The sequence below is a fragment of the Vespa velutina genome, chromosome 17 (genome assembly GCF_912470025.1).
Source record: "Vespa velutina chromosome 17, iVesVel2.1, whole genome shotgun sequence".
Taxonomy (NCBI): domain Eukaryota; kingdom Metazoa; phylum Arthropoda; class Insecta; order Hymenoptera; family Vespidae; genus Vespa; species Vespa velutina.
In genome coordinates this window covers 4,026,096-4,043,793 of record NC_062204.1, presented here as the reverse complement: position 1 = coordinate 4,043,793, position 17,698 = coordinate 4,026,096, and the positions used below count along the sequence as shown (strand labels likewise).

At 35.7% G+C, this 17,698-nt stretch overlaps 1 long non-coding RNA gene across 3 annotated transcripts in view; it reads left to right on the top strand.

The window, feature by feature from the left end:
* The first annotated feature begins 3,094 nt into the window (after positions 1-3,094).
* Positions 3,095-17,698, top strand: part of LOC124955227 — a 184,765-nt gene continuing 170,161 nt past the window's right edge. For all 3 annotated transcript variants that reach the window (XR_007102805.1, XR_007102804.1, XR_007102803.1), the window contains exons 1-2: positions 3,095-3,182; positions 3,950-4,193. This is a non-coding gene — a long non-coding RNA (uncharacterized LOC124955227). The remainder of the gene's footprint in view (positions 3,183-3,949; positions 4,194-17,698) is intronic.

The following is a 17,698-nucleotide window of genomic DNA, read 5'->3' as shown; positions in this document are numbered from 1 at the left end:
TGTACTGTCAGTGCGCATGCGCCGACAGCGACTCCCCTCGAGATCAACGCCGTAACTAGGATCTTCGGGTGCCCTCGACAATTTTCGATACCATTCGTTAAAATCGATGAAATTTTTTTTCCCCCCTTCTTTTCAGCTATTCCCTCAGAAATTAGCCCGATTATATCATTTTATTGTTTTCATTGAACGAACAGAGTTTTCCTTCGTTGTTATATCTCATAGTACAATTACAATTGTAAGAAATTCATTTCTTATTCGTAAACGAAATCGTTGAACGATTTTAATTCCAAGTTTCATAATATCTTCGTACTATTCTTCGTACTATTTCATACTATTTTTCTTCTCAAAATCTTATGCGTACATTCGACGTAAAATATATTGGTTATAATCTCTTACCTTGCGTAGAAGCTCGAATTCTATGTAATTCTATGTAAGTCCGAAACTATGAAGGAATTATTTTATAAAACGATTCACGATACTTCAAATTTATGACGTAGGAGTCTTCTAAATTTCCTCATTCTAAACGTATGCAAGATTGTTCACCACTCCTAGATTTATAATCGTCTACGTTAGCAATGCATCCAGGCATAATTTTTGATCGATTTTAATGAACAAAATTACATTTAAGTGATGAAGTTTTAAACGAGAAAACGGCCTTTCTGAATTTTTAAGAAAGCTTTATTTTCGTTAAAAAAGAATTTTGTCAAAAATACTGTATTTCCAGAACAGTTTATAAAGTAAGATAAAAATTCATGAAACCCGTCTCTTAAAGAAAAATCTTCATCTTTAAAATGAATTCACGATTATTAAGATCGGATCAAGAATAACTTCTGGAATTATTACTGATTCAAACGCTATTTTTGACTTTTTCTTTTTGAAGAAAAATACGTTTCCTATAGTGGCGCCCCCTTGAAATCTGCCGTGGAAAAGACGAAGCTCCTAGCCCCGCTGCACATTTTCGTGTAGACGCTTAGATGGTATATATTTTGTTAAGGCTGTTCGCTATCCTTGATTTACGCAAACAAGGAGAATTGGCGTGATTCTTGATCGATTTCAATGAACAAACTCTCGTTTTAAAGGCAAAAGTTCAATCTAGACCATATCTTTTTCGAATTTTTGAAAAAGCTTTATTTTCTTGGAAAAGAGTAGTATTGAAAAAGTGATACTTTTCGAAAATGTTCTGTGTACAAAGTAAAAGCTTTTAGAAAAATTTGAAAAAGATATGATCCAGATAAAACCTTCGTCTTTAAAATGAGATCATAAAAAATGGTTAAGAATTGTTGTCGAAGAAATGTTCTCGTTGATTGCGCAAATGTTGTTTTTCCCGAAGAAAAAAGTCGGCCGGCATGGGTATTCGCGGACGCTGTTAAAAGTCCTGCCAGGGATTTAATTTTGTTTGCTTGAAAATTTCTTAGCCCATGGGTCTCCATATGCAAGCAACCTCCACGTGGTGAGACCTGGGTCGGTAGTACTTGCGATGTATTGAAATCTAATTGTAACGCAAGTATTACCGGGCGAATGGCTGCATATTTCGATATATTTTTAAAATCCCTTCAAACTACTTCCGATTAAACACTAAAGTATTAATACTTTACATTGCCAATAATAGTTTTACAGACAAATAGATAAGATATAGTTAAATTCAAAGATAATTTCTTTCAATTCACAAACTTATATACTAATTGTCATACGTGTAAGTAATATCTATTATTCTTTATGGTTTTATAGTGAAACAAACGCATACCAATGTCGTATCTAGCACGGATCATTGCAAGACGCACGCTACCATTAAAGAAATATCAATACAAGATGAGAGAGTGAAAAGTATGAGTTCACAGTCTAGCAAACTACTTACTCTAACTCAGACGAAAGCAATTGTTGCGTGAGTTCATCATTTGCGAGTTCACGTATCGTTTTCACGCTCGCGCATAATTGCGAATTTTTTTTCTTCCCTTTCTCTTCTTCTCTTTCTCTGCTAATCCTCTTCTTCAAATCATCTTTTTCTATTCTGTCGGGCGAATAATTGCATATTTTAAGGCAGATTTTAAAAATCTTTTCTATCAAATTCATAGTTAAATTTCAAACTACTCACCTTTTATATTGCCAATAGATAAGAATCAGATAAAATTCTAAAATGATTTCTTCGAGGATTGCTAATTATTTTATTATTCTTATATATTGATAATGATATATACACAATTATTAATAACTACTATTTGAATAGGTACAAGATTTTTAATTTAAGAAAAGTGTTTAAGTACACTTCTGTTATTTGTATAAATTTAACTAGAAAGAAAAAATAAAAATAAATAAATAAATTGTATACAATTAACGAACACTTTTCAATTAATACATCTTCAGAGAAATGTAATCTGGCATATGGTCTTTCTTGCTTTTGTCAGATATACTATTATTTTTTAAGATTTTCTATCGCACACTAAAACAAATAGTTAAGCGTCAGGAAGGTATAACCTACATTGTGTCTCTCTATTTTGCTTATATCTATCGCTGACGTCACACATGCTTCGAGAGAATGCAGGCGATGGGCGGTCTAAATTATTCACCGTTTTTTTTTTTTTTTTTAGTTCTCTCGATATTCCACATTTTGACGATTAAGCGCCATATATCGGCTATATGATTTTATCGACATAAGTAATTATGTCTTAAACATTGTCTTATAGAATATTAATTTTTTTTAGATTGATCATATTAGTTCGTGTCTTGAGCTACAGAGGCCTGCACCTCCGACGCCTAACGACTTTCAATTTCGATTAATTTAACGATATATTTATATATAATAAATAATATAAATGGGAAACTTAATTAAGATTTGTAAAATAAAATAATTTACGTATAATAATATATCATTAATGATAAATCATAAATATATATATATATATGTATATTAAGAAAATAAATGTAAAGAAAATTTTATTAGGAAACGCTCTTATTGGTGGGTTCTTTTGTTTTTTAGAATAACTCACTGTGATTGATGAAAATTATGTTGCGCAATTACGATCAGCCAATCAACCGTCGCGAGAGGATGATACGTTTATTAATACGTTATAGATTTGAAATAAGTTGATCAGTCAAGATTTGATGGTCGCGCGGGAATCTCATTATTTTAATCGTGTTTAATAATGTGAATTTTGATTTTTCTGCTTCAATATTCGTTGCATATGGTATGATTTTTTTCCTTTTCTTTATTCTTTGTCAATTATGTTAAAAGAAATGCGATCTTTAGAAAGATTAATCTCGATTTCGTGACAATAGCTGTTTTCGTAATATTCGTCGAATGGACGATCGTCCATTGTTCGAGAATCTTTCGTTCGATAAGCTATTCTATTAAAGTTAGAAATTATTTCTTTTCGAATTGTTCGCCGGTCATTCTCTTCAGATCGAATCAATCGAAATCTAAGTAGTGACATCGCGATAAAGTGAGATTAGAAATTCTCCAAATTTTTAGTGAAGCCGGCCAATCGGAAAATGAACTCGCTCATGTTTAGTTAATAGTAATCTTATTATAATTTTTAACGAATATTTTTCTTCTATTTTCGATCTCGTTATAAAATCATTAGTTTTTAATCATATCTAATTTGATGTCGCATCGAGAAATCTATTCGTGTTCTTGTATTTTTATTAATATTATAACATTATTATATATAGAGTGAGTGAGTGAGTGAGAAAGAGGCTTTACATTTCCTTTCATTTATTTCTTTATTTTTTTATTAATTTAACTTTATATTCTGTTCAACAATATATCGCGTATCGTGTGCGTAAAAAAATTATTAGAAAAATCACTTCATTCATTCCGCGTAAAGACTCCTGTAAATTATTTTCGACTAATTTCGATAATTTCAATCTATCATTCTTCTTTCTACATTTATTGCTACTATTTGTTAATCCTTTTAGAAAGCTAAAAAATGTACTGTTTTATCGACCATATTAGGTTTACCGACGCTGGAATTATCGACGCTGGGATTATCGACGCTGGGATTATCGACGCTGGGATTATCGACGCTGGGATTATCGACGTTGGATTTATCGACGCTGGATTTACCGACGGATTTTATCTGTCTAATGTCTGCAGTTATCTTCCTCACAAGTATCACTGCTACCGATAACAATTATCATTCGGGTAGATATACTTTTTCAGTAAAGTATATAGATAACACATGGTACCAACATCGATGGTAAGTAATATTTTATACGTATATTTATTATTCTATTCTTTCTCAACAATTAAAATTGTTATACTAATTGATAAGTTAATTCGGATGATGCATGACACTTATCGAAATATTATTTAACAAATATCGCTCGTTATATACTACATAAGAGATCGTAACATTCATTGTTAATATATGATATCGTAATTTAAAAGTGACTCTGTTTACATGTCTGTACTTATTTTATCACCGTTAGATTGAAAATTCTAGAGGTATCTATAGTCTAGGGCGCATTAAATTTCTAGCAAAGGGATCTCCGGGTTTGTTTGAGGACCGTATCGTCCTTTCCCCGGTCTCATAGAGTACAGAGAGAATGATTTAGTTTGCTAGCTTCCAAACGAATTTACGGCCGTCTGCCTTGGTACTTTCGTCGATGATCACTCGTATCGTCTATCGATCGGGGGAAGAAAAAAGAAAACAAGAAAAAAAGAATACGAAATTACAAAGGTAGATTTTCTGCAGAAGTAGCAAAAAAACGGTAAAAGGAAAAAGGAAAACGAGCCTTTATTAAAATATTTTTCTATCTCGATTTAATGGTCGAATAATCCGAAAATATCTTTATCCCCTTTTCGTCTTCGAAGCGAAACGACGAGATGAAAATTTCCGACGTTTCTTTAATTGATAAAGCAATTAATTATGCATTCGGATTTTGTGTGGTACGCTGCTCTCACCGCGACCGGTTCAAACGAGGCTGGCAAGTCGCTCGGAATGCGGCATGCAAAGTGTAGCTTGCGTGTGGAATAGCTTCGGGCTAACCTGGATTTCGTTAAAAGCACTTCAATTTATAATGCGACTACTGCTCTATCAATAACCACCATTGCGAAAATATTACAAATGTCTTTAAGGTTCGTATGATTTTGTAAAAAATACGATTTTTTACATGGGTTTAGACGATTCCTCTTTTAATTTATTAATGCGCAATATGATCGACCCTTTCGAAAATGTTTTATTAGCATTAATCGTATTTATTTAAATATCATTTTTTTCTTTTTTTTTTTTATCTTCTAAGATCTCTTTTTCTGTATTCTCAAAATTCAATCAAATCAGTAATTTTATTTCTATAGGTACAGATTTTAAAGTATCTTTAATTGTGAGTTAAGATCGTACTCTCTCTTTCTCCCTTACGTTTATCGTTCGGTATCTCGCTTATTAAAAGTAAAAAGCCAATTATAACGTTTAGTTACAAACGTTACGCGTAATTAATTTTCCTCTACGATTTTCATGGGAACCTGCATCGCATAAACGTTGGCGTATTTTTTGTTCCACTTTTTATTTGCTCTTCACTTCCTTCTTTTTTTTTTTTCTTTTTTCTTTTTTCTTTTTTTTTTTTTTTTTTTTTTGTGTTTTAGGAGTCTTCGTTCACTGACACTTTATAGTTTTATTTCACTTTTAATTAACATTTAACGAGGAAGGTCGTTTAAATCGGCGAATGCTTTACAACTCGTTTGCAACTCGAACGATTATTATTATTATTATTATTATTATTATTATTACTACTATTATTATTATAATATTTTTTGAAAAAATGTTTAACGATATTTCGAGGAACAAAGAAAAAGTTCTCTTATTCTATTTTATTTTATTTTATTTTATTTTTTCGTCAGAGGAATCTAACGTCTCGAAGTGAGAAAAATTCTTAAGAAAAAACGACGAGCCACGGGGGATCGTCGAAACTCGAATCTTTCTCCCTCTCTCTCTCTCTCTCTCTCTCTCTTAAAAAAGAAAGTCGTCTTTGTAACGGCACCCAGTAGACGCCTTTAAAAACTAATATTTTCATTATTATTATTATCATTTATAGGAGCTACACCACCGTGACTCGTATTACTTTGTTAAAAAAGAGAACAGAAGGGATTATACTCTTCCACCTCGTTTCTCGTTATTCTCGAGATACTGAAAAAAGAAATTATTTATGTACGTAAGATCTCACGCATTGTGAAATCCATAAAAGCTAGAAGGATTTTGATGAAACTATGTGTGTGTGTGTGTATATATATATATATATATATATATTTACATATGTATATGTATGAGAAAGTGTACTTTTAAATAGAAATGATGAAATCGTGAGATTCTCGAAACTCTTGAGTGAGCTCGTTTTCTCTCTTAATTAAACTAAGATAGAACAGCCGAATATATAAGAATCTTTATAATTTTTATTTGAAATCGTATAAAGTAATCGATCGACTAATTATTATTAAAGTTATTATTATTATTATTTTTTGTTGAAATCGTATTGAGTTAAAGAAATACATATTGTTGAAACGATATTTTCAACTAACTCGTTAACAATTATTACATACGCGTGTTTGTACATGTGCATGCATGTAGATATTTTGTATCTAACAATTTTCTAAGATAAAGAGAGATGAAAAAGTAGGACAGAGACGTTTTGGGGCTAAGAGTTGAAGATGCATACAAAAGGCCTTTTTGCTAAATTGGTACCTTGGAAGACTTTTTACTGAAGTATTCTCTTAGCAGGGGTCTTATTTCGCACAGGTGTATTTGTTGGAGGAGCTCTGAGGTGAGATCGTTAGCGCCAAGGGTGCGACTTTGCATTGTCCCTTGAAGTGCGTTTTAAGTGTTAGTTTATTGTTACCCGCTACCCGGTGGGCAGACTGCCCTTACATATTTAAGATGGACCATTAAAGACCGGCCGAGTTTACGCTTCGAGACCCTACAAAATTTCCGTGCGAGCGAGTGTCACTCCTTTTTTTGTTTTCTTTTTTTTTCTTCTTCTTCTTCTTTTTTCCCATCTCTCTTTTACTTTTCCGCTCTTTATTTTCATTTTCTTTTTCCTTTTCTTTTTATTTTTTTTATTATTTTCTTTATTTCTCTCGCGTCTCACGTTGACTCGTATATTTTTCACTTATTATATTTCGATTCGAGTTACACGTTTCTCTTGTTAGCGCGTTTGATTTGGCTTTTTTTTTTTTTTTCCCTTTCTTTATCGATCATCCATAATACAGGGAATAGGATTTGTTATATATATGTGTATTATTATTTCCCTTATGCAAAATGGAGAAACAGGTGACTTTAAAAACATGGTCGTTTCATGAATGAGATACTCTGATATAGATATTGCGATCACTTCGATGGGATTCGTTTTTCGATGAAGATCGTAAGAAAAGAGGAAAGGAGTCTTCCATGGTTAAGTTCTCTCTCTTTCTCTTTCTCTCTCTCTCTCATTAAACTTTTCGTCGTTTCATCCTTGGCAGAGAATCGCATCGGGAACAACTGCTCCCATGGGATCGGAGCCGTGCCACGATTATACCATTCGCGTTAGCTTAGAAGGAGAAGAAGAGATGTGGCCTTGAAGAGGGAGGAATAAGAAGATGAGGAGAAGGGTTGAAATGACCCTTCTTCCTTCCTACCATCCTAGCTTTCTCTCAATGAGAATCCGAATCTTTGCCGGGAGAGGTTGGGAGAGATTTTTCTTCGAGTTTTTTCTTTTTCTTTTTTTTTCCTCTTTTTTTTTTTTTTTTTTTGTTCCTTTCTTCCTTTTTTTTCCCCCATTGCTTTTTTTCCTTTTTTCTTCGTTTTCTCTTACGTCTCCTCGATTTTCTTTTCTTCGTGTTAGAATTAGCGTCTTTTCGTTTCTTAGAAAGCAATTAACACGATGAGAGAAAGAAAAGACGGTGAACGAGGAATCCTATGGGGAAAATGAACGTGTATATACGAGAAGAATAAAGATGAAGAAAAAGTTTGGAGTCGTCTTGCTGTGCAAGTTGATCGGTTTAGTATCTACCCTCGTCGTGTCGTACTTCTTCGTTAATATGATTGACCGCCTGAGGAAAAGTGCCGACGTGGACGCAAAATAAATGTCTGAGATGTGTACGTATCCTCTATCTTTTTCTCTATAGATATATTTTTTATCCTTATTCTTCCCCAATATTCTCTGTCAGTATATCGTGATTTTCTAATATCCATTTGTCTCTCTGAAAATTAATCAAAGAAGGAAGGATGTATTTTAAATAAAAGAAATGAATTAAAAGAGAGAGAAAGAGAGAGAGAGAGAGATTCTCCCGAAAGATTCTCCTCGACTCGTTCGTATTTCGTGGAGAATAGAAGGAGACTAAACTCGGCCGTTACCATAAATTCTTAATCCGAATCGGTGCGTAAAACTGAAAGTTAACCAAGTTCGGTAACATTAGCCGTAACAACCAGCGTAGTAGTAAGTTCTTACGGTAACGATGCTGTAACGACGCTTTCCGAGCTGTGGCAATTTCTCGCGATAAAGTCACCGATGGGACCAACAAGAATTAAACTCGCCTAAGGGGTTGGAATCGGTTGGTGGTGGTGGCGCCATAGACGATGGTGGTGCAGCCAACGTCGAATAGGTATTAAGATTTAACCTACGCCCTTCTATAATTTCATATAATTGTACGTCGTTACTCTCTTCCATTTTGCCAAAGAGCGAAGAATGTCGTTTTCATACGCATATATACATTTTCATACCTTTCTCATTCGACATATTTCGATTCTCCGTACGTACGTACATGGTTCGTCGTTTTTTTTTTTTTTTTTTTTAGTTTTTTAAATATTCCGAGAATTAGAGAATCTCTTTGTGATTACACGTGGACGTTTCTCGGTTCAGATATTAATTCGTAAAAATTGGAATTTGTCGAAGTATCGTAAGTTCTGTATATCACTTGGAAAGAGATTGAAACCAAAGTTTGATCAAAAGTCTCGTCGTTAGACACGTGGAAATTCAAATTGAAGCAGATTATACCACGTGGAAATTAGTCAAAACTAACAAAAGCCTGGGCGACCCCGCGGCATTCAGCGGTCACAATCGCGGCTGGATCGCGATCCGCAATTCCGCAAATGGGGCGGTTCGAGCCTTCGAACAAAAGATGTAATAATTCTGTCCCTGTTTTCGAGCATCCCCTTTTCTCTCAACTCTCTCTCTCTCTCTCTCTTTCTCTTTCTTGCATTGCCTCTTTTAATCGTTTCTTCTCTTTCTCTCTAACGGCGTCAAGTCTCTCTTCGACCCTTAGGAGAAACCCTTTGTTTGCAAAACAAACAAGAATCGTTTGCTCGCGCTAGTCGACGCCAACGACGAGTGGCGGAACGCGAACAATGCTAAAAACTGACGAAGACGTTGATGAGAGAGAGAAAGAGAGAGAGATAGAGAGAGAGAGAGAAATTTTAATTACGCAAATATTACGAAGCATAATCGCGTTAGCAACGAATTGAAAATCGTCGTTCGTCGATTATTCGATCGAATGAAACCTTTCTTCCTGTTCATCTTTTGTCTCTCTCTCTCTCTCTCTCTCACCCCTTTGCGCGATTGAATATTTAATTTTTGTAAAAAAGAATGGAAACTTTGAAAGCACATTGGTTACGTTTTGTAACAGAGTATAATTTCGTTTGGAACGGTTTGCATAATATTTCGTATTTCATAAATGATTAATGACGTCGAGCGAAAATGACGAATTCATTACTTGCCATAGGGACGGAAGAAAACGAGGCTAGTATTTATAACGAGTACGATCCGAAAGAATCTTTATACATGTGTGCGTGCTTATATATATATATATATATAATATGTGTGTATGTGTGTGTGTGTATGCACATATATATATACATATGTATATATATATATGTACATATATAGGTGCATACCTATACGGACGTATTGTAAAATGCCGACGGTAATCCGGTCGGGCGACATTGTAAACATTTTAATTAAAGCCTGCGGAGGATATTTAATTTCGAATAATTAATGGTCGCTCGCCGAAATTCATGCATCCCCGACAAAAGCCATCGCCCTCTCGATTACTCTTGATTTCATTACACGAGTCAACAGCCACGAGGCTGCCAGCCATTAAGCACCCTTTTTTATCCCCTTTCGAAACGAAATTATGTATTCCCAGAGAGAAAGAGAGAAGAGAAAGTAACATCGCGAAAATTGCCAATTCGAGTCACCGTTTCTTTCTTTATTTCCTTCGAAGTATCTGTCACGCGCAGAGAGAGGCCTTTTAAAAGCCTACACCCTATTACATATCTTTAAACTTTTTTTCTGCTTTTCTTTCTTTCTCTCTTTTTTTTCTTTCTCTTCTTTTTTTACTTTCTTTCATTTCTTTTTCTTTTTTTTTTTTTTTTTTCCGTAATTCGATTCGTCCGACTGGAATATAACGATCACAACGATGTTTTAAAAGGAGAATAACAGGTTCCATCGGTCGGTCGGTCCGTACAAAAGGTCTTTACTTTTAGACGATTATTTATTGTCGTTTACGATTACGTTTGAAATACCATCGTTATTTGTTCCTTGTGTTCACATTGTTTAGTGCGGCGAGTCAGTCAGTAATAGTAATCAGGTTGTATAAGAGTTAACCAGACTGCGAAGTTTTTTTTTTTTTTTTTTTTTTCCATTTCTTTCACATTTAACGTCGATTGTTTCGCAAATTTTTTAACGTTTAAAGAAACAAAGAAAAAGAGAAAGAAAGGACATTGTGAGTTTAGGTAACGTTAAAGCATAGTTTGGGCTGGGTGGGGATAGAGAATAGGGAAGCAACAAAGTGAGATAAAACCAGGAAGAATGTCGCTCGAAAAGTGGAAAATTAGCTTACGCGTGTAGAAATGTCGATCGTTAGTCACGCTTCTTACTCCGACAAAAGTCAACTAGAAGAGAGAGTAAACGCAGGAGAGAGAGAGAGAGAACGTGGCTAAAACGTAGCGGAGAGAATTTTTAACCGCATTTCACCTTCCTTTGTTCGCGGAACTCTCTTTTTGTGGACGAACGAGAATAAAAGGAGGAAAAAGGATGACAAAGAGAGAGAGACAGAGAGAGAAAGAGAGAAAGACGACGACAAGGACGAAACGTCGAATAACCGTCGTTATTCGGCACTTACGAGGCCGTAAAACTCGATTTGGCGGGTTGCGTCGGGCCAACGTCGGTGCTCGCTCTTCAAAAGGGAGATCTCCAAAGACGAATACGCGCGTTTCGAACAGCGCGCCAATTTTCTTTCAACAAAACGGCCGCGTCTCGCTCGCGCAGCGGACAATGCCGAGCGGATTCAATAAAACCGCAACAATAAGAGTGAAAATGCTGGGGTTTCGTGACGACTAAAGAGAGAGGGAGAGAAAGAGAGAGATAGAGAGAGAGAGAGAGAGAGAGAGAGAAAACGAGTTGGGAGTGAGAGGGTTGTAGCGACGCGAGAATGGGAAAGCGGAGGGTAATTTGAATGAAGAGACAAGAGACAATGCGTGGGCGAAGCCGAGAATAGTGGGACGAGGAGGAGGAGGTGGTGGTGGAGGCGCGGGTGAAAACAACCGCGGAATCAAATTAGCGAGAACGCGGGGTAAGGTAGAAAGTGAGAGAGAGAGAGAGAGAGAGAGAGAGAGAGAGAGATAGAGAGAGGGAGAGAGAGAGAGAGGGTGAGTCCTCCGTACAGTGAGCCACCAACCACTGTAAGAGAGAAAGAGAAGGGACAGGAGGAGGGTAATTATATTTACAAGTGCCAGTTGCCGAATACAAAGGACGTCAAGATTGCTCGATTCATTTCGAGTGCCTTCTCTTGGAGAATCCTTTTTCTAATGCCCTTCCTCTCTCTCTCTCTCTCTCTCTCTCTCTCTCTCTCTCTTTTTTCAGCTACTTATTACTCTTTTCGATTTATGGTACGTCACTTTTCTTTAAAATAGATAGCACTTTGTCTTTCTATATTTATTATATATAATCCCAGATATATTTTCTTTATTCGACGATACAAAAAATTATTGATTATGGTGGTTCTTTATTAAGATAATAAAATTTATTATCGAATATTTCTCATTGTTTTAACTATGAGCGAGCGTTCTACGAAGAAACTGTAGACGTGGCTATAGAACTCGCGAGATTCTTTTGTCGAACGATAAGGAGGAGGATGGAGGAAAAGTTACTCCTCCGGTAGGTTCATAAAAATGTTTTATAGGCTTTCTCCTTGAACGAAAGCGATCTGCTAGGTAGCTCTTTCCTTCGGGTTAAATTGTTTATTTCTAAATTGAGTTACGCCGCCGCACAATGAGGAAAAAAGTATTGCGTTGATGTGGCGATGGTGGAAAAGAACACGAGAATTCCCTCTCTTTCCTCGAATTTTTCAAAGGCTTCCTCATCCCCTTAGCCACCTACCCGCGAAACCTTTGAATTTACTCCAGATCCACGAGGTGAGAATTCTTTTCCCTTCGATCTACGTGAATAGACATCCCGAGCAATTAAACTTTTTTTTTTTTTGTCGGATTAGTAGAAGCCGATAAAATCGAGTAATTATGAGCCAATAATAAAAATTCTCATGAAAGTCTCGATAGATATCCTATTTATATTAAATCCGTCGAAAAAAACAAAAAATTTCTATTAATTTTTTCCAAGTAAAAGAAAACAATAAAAATATCCAAATGTTTTTCCCAAAGAAATTGTTAAACCATTGGACGTACGTGAAAAACAGTGAGTTTGTGTATGAGAGAGAGAGAGAGAAAAGAATAGTGGATGGTGCGAATAACGAGGGAAAAAAGTTCGACGATCACGATGGTAGTGCGCAGTGCGGTGCGGTGCGGCGCGGAAATATCTGGGTAAGCGCGGAAAAGGTGGCAAACGTGGACATTCGACGCAGCCCTCGTTCGTCGCGTTATGGAATTTTTGCGGAACGGCCTTTTTTAATTGATGCAATTCAAAGCAGGCACTCGGTGCGTCTGGCTCGCTCGTAAAACTTTTCGACGTTCTTTCCACGGACTTTTAGTCGCGTGAATCCAAACTTTATATCTTTCTTTTTTTCAACTTTAGTGTTTCTTGCGATTTAAAAAATACCGGAACATTTGATTTCTTCGTTTTTTTTTATTCTATTGACTCAATTTTTATCGATGCGCGTGGCATATCTTTATTTTGTATCTATGTATATATATATATATATATATATATATATATATGTATTATTTATAGTTTTATAAATTATTATATTTAAAGGAGCGAGTGAGATACATAAAAAGAATGGAAGATGGAAAAGGTGCGTTTTCGATAATAACGGCGAGCTTCCAAGTTCGCAAACGAGAGAGCTTTTTCCCTTCTTTCCGACACTCCGGCATAATGAAAAGCTTAGCAGTTGGTTTAACTTGGCCGAGGATTAAGTTTACCTCGTTTCAAGAGTGCCGGAGAGCTGCGTGGAATTTCTCCTCTTATTTTTCCACCTCCTCGCCCCTGAGCGGGAAAAGAGCGCTCGGCAGGTATTTCTTAATTAGTAGCAAGTATCTCGTCCAACGAAGGTTGCCTTATTAATTAATATTATGACAGAGAAAGAGTGTGTGCGTGTGTGTGTGTGTGTGTGCGAGAGAGAGAGATTCCTACGTTGTCGTGATTTTCCTAGCCGAGTGAATTTCGATCATCTATGCTTTAACATATTGTTGACTATTTATTTTATGTAATAATTAATATGTCTTCATTATTCATAATATGTGGACATTATTCATTATCGAATGAATGTATCAAATATTCAGGACGAGTTATATCAAGTAGATATATGATAATACTATAATTTAAAGAATATTACACCAACGATTTATATAAATTATGATGCATGTATGTTGTGACGTAAGTTTTTTATCATTTTTCCTTTTTCTTTCTTTTTTGTTTTTTTTTTTTCCAATTCCGTGCCACTCGATCTACCTACCTGTAGCTAATATAGACTTTCGAAAAGTCCAATCGTTAAGTGAACGTACCGAAGATAAATTCTCGCGTTAAGCCGACAAAGACACGGTGATGCATTCGTTTTGGACCACCCTCGAACTTTCTTTCTCACCCTATAAACTTTCTCTCTCGGTCGAGTGTCGTTAACGAAAGGGTTGTGAAAAGTATGCGAAACGCGTATAAGCGAAAGGGAGGATAGAGAAAGAGGAGTTGCGCCGTCTTATTTGAGGAAAAAGAAGAAAAGGAGAGAGAGAGAGAGAGAGAGAGAGAGAGAGAGAGAGAGAGAGAGAGAGAGAGAGAGAGAGAGGAAGAGGGATAGAGGCTATTTCGTTCTTCGAAAAGAAAAAGAAGAAGAAGAAGTAGGTACATTGGCAAAGAGAAAGAAAAGGAGCAAGAGAAAAAATGAAAGTATACTAATGTAATATCGCGCAAGGCGTTTTAATAAACAGAGTTCAGTAATCAAGGCAGCGGTTTAAGTAGCTTTCTTGTTTTTTAACGATCGTTTTTACGTCCCGTTTAAATCATCCTACGAGAAGAACCAAGGTGGTGGGGGGGGGGAGCAAAGAGAGAGAGAGAGAGAGAAAGAAAAAAAAGATTCAAGATGAACTTGGAAATATTTTTACGAGTTTCATTTTCTCCTCATCTTCAAAACTTTTCTTGATAAAATTCATACGTACGTTTATCCGTGTCACAAGTAATTCTCTTACCTTTTTTCTTATTTCTTTTTTTTTTCTTTTTTTTTTCTTTTTTTTTTCCTTTTTTTTCTTTTTTTTTTTTGTCAATTCTAATTCTAAGCAAGAGAAGATATAATGATGTAAAATCTAGACACATCCTTGGAGATATTTCCCTTTGTGACCAGTCGCAGGAGGACGTTTTTCATTGGAATCATAGCTTGGTTTAAAGTGTACGCGACACATACACGCACGTACCGCATACACACGGTCACATCAAGCCGGATATTATTTCAGTCGGCGCATATTTCCGCAAATGAATTTTATGAAAACAGTTTTTGTTCTTTTAATTAATCGCTCTTCCGTTCCCTGGGATACGTCTCTCTCCCCTCCTCTCACACTTTTACTCTCTCTTTCTCTCTCTCTCTCTTTGTCTCTCTCTATCTCTGTCTCTCTCCCTTTCACCCTCCTATCATCTCGTTTCAACGTCGAGCGACGTCGTCCCGTCTTCCGTCGAGCTCGCGAGGAAATATCCGGACAGCTGGTGCTGTTCAGTTTTTAATAACAATATTGTTTCAAAGACAGTGCGCAAACGAAAATGCGATTCACCTTTTTTGCTTAAACATCGTCGTCGAAATCTGATTTTTTTTTTTTTTTTTTTTTTTCCTTTTTTCCTTTTTCTTTTGGACTCTGACAATAGCCATTATCGTTCGTCGTAATATATCATCGAGTATTTTAATATCAACGTCATTTTAATATATATTTTATCATCGTCGACCATACGTAGCTTCGATTCGTCGATTCTTTTTTCGCTCCTATATTCTTTTTTCTTTCGGGGGTTTTTTTTTTCTTTTTTTTTTTTTTGTCGGGTCTTCCTTTCCTTCCTTCCGTCGCACGTTTCGTTCTCGAGCGATACAATTTCACGCGGAATTCATTGGAATGCGTAGGTAGCGCGACGCGAAAAGGGACGAATTAACGCGAAAAGCAGCAGGGAGACATTACTATTGTTGTTTTTCCTTTATCTCTTTTTTTTTTGTTTTTTATTATTTTTTTTTCTTTTTTTTATTTTCTCCTTTAATTTTTTTCATTGTTTTTTATTTTAAAATGAAATTTCGCGTAGCCCGCGCAAAGGCTAATTCTTCTTTGCGATTCGCATGCGTTCTCGCAAATGGCTTTTGTAAATAAAAACGGCCGCGATGTCGGGATGCATGGTTTTAATTAATTATTTTCTCGACGCGACGTCACCTTTCGCAAGATAATCCTAAAGTTTTCCAATGATTTACGTGTCGATCGTCCGCGTTAAATTACGATTTTCACTTTGTCTCTTTGACGCGTACATTTTTCGTTCGGGTTTCCGACAACGTTGGATACCGATAACAACCGACCGTCACAACGGTGAACGGAGAAAATAAGCTACTTAAAAAAAGTACACCCGTTAAAACAACGGGTCCCGACAGTCGGCTCATTTTTTTACACGAATTATTCCTTTTATCTTGAACAATGTTGAAAATAAGATTCGAATAATCCAGATATTATTATGTATAATTATTTATGAAAAAAATACTTCGGTTTGGGTGAAAAGTAAACTCGTTAAAACAAAGTTACCACAGTCGACACATTTTCCATACCAATTATTTTTTTTATTTTCAATAATGTTTAAAATAAGATTCGAATAATCTGAATATTATTATGTCGTGAATATAAAAATTTTTTGTGAAGACAATAATATAATGTTATTAATCGAATATCGAAAATGATGATTATTTGATATTTCTTTCTTTCTTTTTTTTGTTTGTGTTTTTTTTTCTTTTTCTTCTATCGAATCATTCGTAGCTTAACTTAAAGTTAAAACGCTTTTGGATTTGATCTTGTCGAAGATAAAATATCGTGAAGTAAGCGTTGAAGGGGTAAGTCGTACACGAATGGTATAGGTTGGCACGAAAGGGTGAAAATAATTCACGAAAATTGTTGGGCACTTTCCTCTTTCCTTTTCTCTTTCCTCTTCCCCGTTTTCGTTCGTCGGCCTAACATTACGACAAAGTCTCTCTCTCTCTCTCTCTCTCTCTCTCTCTCTCTCTCTTTCTCTTTCTCTCTCTTTTTCTCTTTCAACGTACATGGGCGTTTTGTACATACAAACAGGAGTAATTGTCGGCCAATTATGTGGTCGCAAGCTCGTACGTTCTACGTATAATATACTTGGGTGAACGTTCATGGCCAGTAGAAAGAGAAAGAGAGAGAGAGAGAGAGAGGGAGAGAGAGAGAGGTGTGCCGTAGGTAATCGCGCTCATAAATAACATTTATTGGTGGGCCAGAACACTAATTGCCAATGATTACCGCGAACGCCAACGAGAAAAATTGCCAATTTACATCGAATGCCTTCTATTATCCCTTTTCCACGAGACTCGCTAGTTCGATCGCTTATCCTTTCTAGGGAGGGAATTAGCGTGAAGGATAATCGATTTTGATGTCGTCCAATTATTCTTAAGTCTTCTTACTTTATTAAGTAACCGTATAATGTTTGGCCAATGTGCAAATTAATTATTCTCATTTGTATTTTCTTTTTTCTTTTCTTCTTTTTTTTTTTTTTTTTTTTTTTTTTTTTTTTTTTGAGTAGATTTATACATGCACATTGTAATAATAAATAAATGTAATAAATTTTGTAGAATAATTATACGTATAGAGAGTGACGTAACGCAAGTTATCCAAGTTACGTGAACGAAAAGCAAAATAAATGATTGCAATTGGGAATTGGTTGGAATCATTGGTTATTACGTTCGAGGGAAGAAAATAGACATTGTCGCAGTCGGTATAAATTCGCGATGTTCAGCCAAATTTTGATTCGGTTCGATTCAACTACGAATCGTTCCTTTATTCCCGTGCATTTTCGTTCTCTATCTCTCTCGCACACGTATTCCAATTTCTTCGTTTTTTGGGAAACGGATGCAGAGGAGGAACGGGGAGGATTGGTAGTGGAGGGCTTCGCGTTCACACCCGAATAGAGTTGGATTTCGCTCTCCTGAATACACAATGGGATTTATTCGAAACGTGGCGTATAAAACACAAAGGACTCTGTATGATTGGTAAATTATTGAGCCAAGCAGGATTTGTCGGCCAATCACGTAGCGCCTTTAAATAATTCAAAG